This window comes from Nicotiana tabacum, chromosome 7 (genome assembly GCF_000715075.1).
Source record: "Nicotiana tabacum cultivar K326 chromosome 7, ASM71507v2, whole genome shotgun sequence".
In the NCBI taxonomy this organism is placed as follows: domain Eukaryota; kingdom Viridiplantae; phylum Streptophyta; class Magnoliopsida; order Solanales; family Solanaceae; genus Nicotiana; species Nicotiana tabacum.
This window is the reverse complement of record NC_134086.1, coordinates 16,348,722-16,353,162: the sequence shown is the minus strand read 5'-3', so window position 1 is coordinate 16,353,162 and position 4,441 is coordinate 16,348,722. Positions and strand designations below refer to the sequence as shown.

Below are 4,441 nucleotides of genomic sequence, written 5' to 3'. Positions count from 1 at the left end.
GAGGCCTATGCACCTGGAGAGTCGAGCCACGTCCCTCCTGGTTCACCTGGCTCCACCTTGCAAAAAATGGCTATTGAAGAATCACTTGCCAAGTTTAGCATTCATAGGGAACAGCAATCCACTTCGATTGCGGCGTTATTTGTCCAACAATTGCAAGACATGATAACAAACACCATTAGAGCTCAATATGGCGGACCATCGCAAAGTTCGTTGTACTACTCTAAGCCTTATACTAAGAGAATTGATTGTTTAACCATTCCAACCAATTATCAACCACCAAAGATGCATTAATTTTATGGAAAAGGAAACCCAAGGCAACATATTGCCCACTTTGTCGAGACTTGTAGCAATGCAGGAATGCATGGTGACCTTTTGGTAAAGCAATTTGTTCATTCGCTGAAAGGGAATGCATTTGACTAGTATATTGACTTGGAGCCCGAGTCCATTGATAGTTGGGAGCAACTTGAGAAGGAATTCCTCAATCGTTTTTATAGTACCCAAAGAACTGTAAGCATGATAGAGTTGACAGGCACCAAGTAAAGGAAGGACAAGCCTGTGGTGGATTACATCAATAATTTGAGGGTATTAAGTTTGGACTGCAAGGATCGCTTTTCAAAAATATCTGCTGTGAAGATATGCATTCAGGGAATGCACTGGGGCCATTTATACATCCTACAAGGGATCAAATCACGAACTTTTGAAGAACTTACAACGTGAGCGCACGACAAGGAGTTAAGAATCGCAAGTCATGGAAAGGCATCTCCATTTGCTGATCAAAAGGAGTTCAAGAAAAATGTTGCATCAAAGAACCAAACCAAAGAATCAATGGCAGTGAAAGCAACTTCTGTGAAGGTCACTACTAAGCAAAAAGTAAAGGAGGATTAGACCCCGAGTCAATATCCCAAAGAGGAGAAGCGTCATCCCACCTTGAAAGAATTAGAGGCAAAGGTTTATCCATTTCCAGATTCAGGCGTACCCACAATCCTTGATGAACTATTGGACAAGAAAGTCATCAATCTCCCTGAATCAAAAAGTCCAGAGGAAATTGGCAAAATTGGCGATCCAAAATATTGCAGGTTTCATCGTGTCATTAGCCATCCTACAGAGAAATGCTTCGTCTTGAAAGGGAAAATCATGGCTCTTGTAAGTGAAGGAAAAATCATCATAGACATGCATGAAACAGCAGAAGCAAATCATACAAGTATCGCTCTCAAATAAAAGAAGTGTTCAAGTTTGCAAAACGCATCAAGCTTCGTCGTCTTACAATTTGGAAGTTTCGAGTTGTAACATATCGCATTTTCGTACGTTAAAAGTTTGGTCTTCAGTTAATTGACGTAGACTCGGGGATGAGATCATCTTGACATTAATGTATTTACGCTATTTATAACAAGCGATAAAGAAGTTTCATGAAGGATAAAGGGTACACGAATTAAAGAAAACGAGTTTCGTTGAATGTGGCCAATTTGGGATAAAATATGGGTTGAGCGATATATATATATATATATATATATATATATATATATATATATATATATATATATATATATATATATATATATATATATATATATATATATATATATATATATATATATATATATATATATATATATATATATATATATATATATATAGTATATTAAAAATAAATAGAAATTTTAAGTAATTTGAGGCAATTTTTAAATTATACGGGTTATTGATTAATTAACGGGTAACATGACATTACCCAGTTAACTAATAAGTGGATAAAACGTAATTAATTATACTCCAAAAGACATGTGGCAACACTAGCTTACCACATGAAGTGACTAAGCAATTAAACATCCTAGGTGGCTATCTATGATGTACTTGAATCAAATAACTAAAAGAGTGATTATCCAAAACAATACATGTGCAAGTCTTTAACACATTAACGTTACTCATTCAAAAAAGGAAGGCAAGAATGGTTACTTAGTTTGAAAGGCAGAAGCTATTTTTCATAGAAAGAAAACGTTAGAAGAACAGAAACTCCAACGTCCAGGAACTTCAACGCCAAGAACAAAAGCTGATTTCGTTCATCAGTTTCAAAACGTAGAAGCTTAATTCTATTTTTGGGTTCTAAGTTCAATCCATGAAGGTTTTCAACGGAATATTATACGGAGTTTTCCCTACTCCAGGTATGTTAAGGTCATCCCTTCTTTCTTTTGGCATGGTCCAAATTATACTGAAGAAACGAGCAAACGCACAGTTTCTATAAATTACTATATTCAAAATAATACTTGGGGTGTCTATATTCTTAATTCCCAATGTGAATTATTATTATCTTCTGTTCATGGGTCTCAGAATAATACGCAGTTGAAAATGTTTATCCGGAAGGAATATTGAGATTTTTACGTATTTTTCATGCATTTTACCCATTTATACATGTGCATTTACCCATGACCAGATAGTGTTATATATGCGTATATATGTAAATATATGTATATGGGATATGGAAAAAGGTTACGGCGTTATATACGCACCACGACCTGATCAGCTGGTATATGTTGATGATGTTGCCCACAGTGGCCGAGACGTTATGATGGGATGCCCTCAGTGGCTTGATGATATTATGTACACCCATACCTATGCATGACATGATATTTATACGCACGTGCATGACATTATAAATATTTCAGAATTTACAAAATTATTCAGATTTAAGGATGAGTTTCTTTATTCCATGTTTCATCTACGTCTTTTATGTACTAATTTTCATGCCCTACATACTCAGTATATTTTTTGTATTGACACCCTATTTCACGGGGCTTGCATTTCATGCATGTAGGTGCAGGTAGGCAAGCTGATGGTCCCCCTTCTTAGGATCCCTGATCAGCGAGAGTTGGCGTGCTTCACTTGATCCGGAGCTGCTTTTGATTTTGGTACGATACATTTGTGTATGTGTGTGTGTGTGTATATATATATGGGTATGATGTGTCTCAGTCCCGTATTTGTGTGTATATATATATATATGGGTATGATGTGTCTCAGTCCCATCTTTGTACAGCTATGTTTCTATTAGAGGTCTATAGACAATATGTCTAGTTGGGTTGTATGTGGCCTTGTCGGCTTTTAGTTTTGGATGTATAAGTTGTCTATAGCTGCCTTGCCGGTTCCCCCATTGTATTCTGCATGTATACGTACATATGCCTTATTGGCATGTCTCCTTCATGTATGTTATTTTCGTAATTTAGCTGATGTTATTCAGGTTCATATCTTAGACGTGTACTTAGGGGTGTTTGACAGGTAGGACTCAGGCACCCGTCGCGGCCCATCAGTTTGGGTCGTGACAAAAGTGGTGTCAGAGCAGTTCTGTCCTAGGGTTGTCTACAGACCGTATCTAGTAGAGTCTTGTTTATGGGTGTGTTGTGTGCCACACTTATAGACAGGAGGCTACAGGACATATAGGATGTTATCCTCTCTTCTTATATTAGATCGTGTGATATAAGCATTCATGTTCCTAACGATATGTTACATTTTTAGCGATGCCTCCGAAGACTACAACCGCTAGCACAAGTCAGAAGGCTACGAAGGTGTTAGAAAGAGATATAAGTTATACTCTGGATTCAAACCCATCATAGATCATGGTTTCTATTGAGGAGGATCCATCCGAGGGTCCATATGAGTAATCCATTCAAGCTATTTCGACCACTCCGGCAGCAGATGGAGTGAGAGGAGTTCCTCGCCAAGGCCCTTAGTTTCATCATCACAGCCCCTTGATCAGGGTATGAGGGGAGCAGTGCATGGATTGGCATAGCCGGGTTTCCCTCAGGCTCAAAACTATGTCAAGGCATTTGAAGACACCAGCTCTTCTGAGGTTCCAGATAATCCACAGTCTTGGGAGTCCGTCAATCAAGGTTTTCCAGTGTATGTTATAGGATATATAGAGGAAGAGGATAGTAGTCGGTCCAAGAGGAGGAAGGAAACCGATAAGGATATGAAGATTCCTCTTTAAAGTGTGTCTGATCGAGGTTCTTATATAGGACGAGGCAAGGGCCCTCTACTTTAGACTTCCTCCAAGTGTCAGTTTTTGGTGTATGAGTTCCACCTCTTCTTGGAATATTTCCAAGTCAGGGTTCTAAATGTGTTAGGTTGTTTTATGAGGACGTAGGGAACCCCGTCCCGACTTGCATATATTATGGTTATGCCTACTTAGAGGTTTTGCAGACATTATCTTATATATAGTTTTGGGTATGATATGTCTACGGCCTAGTCAACCCCTATGTATATAAACCTTTTTGTAAATTAGTTATGCAATTTATTTTTTAATATTGTTATTTATATATATGGATGTGGCCCGAAATGGCCCGCGATAGGTTTGATAATAAACAAGGATAAGATACATGGTGTTCGGTTGGGTACGACTTGATATTATAATAGGTATGGATTGATTGGCCTTTTGTTATGCTAACATCAAGTGTAG

The 4,441-nt window shown here is 37.9% G+C and overlaps 1 long non-coding RNA gene across 1 annotated transcript; it reads left to right on the top strand.

Moving 5' to 3' along the window:
* The first annotated feature begins 1,927 nt into the window (after positions 1-1,927).
* Positions 1,928-4,223, top strand: LOC142182511 (uncharacterized). The gene is made up of 3 exons (XR_012711316.1): positions 1,928-2,156; positions 2,807-2,900; positions 3,502-4,223. It is a non-coding gene; the product is annotated as an uncharacterized LOC142182511 (long non-coding RNA).
* Positions 4,224-4,441: the final 218 nt, after the last annotated feature.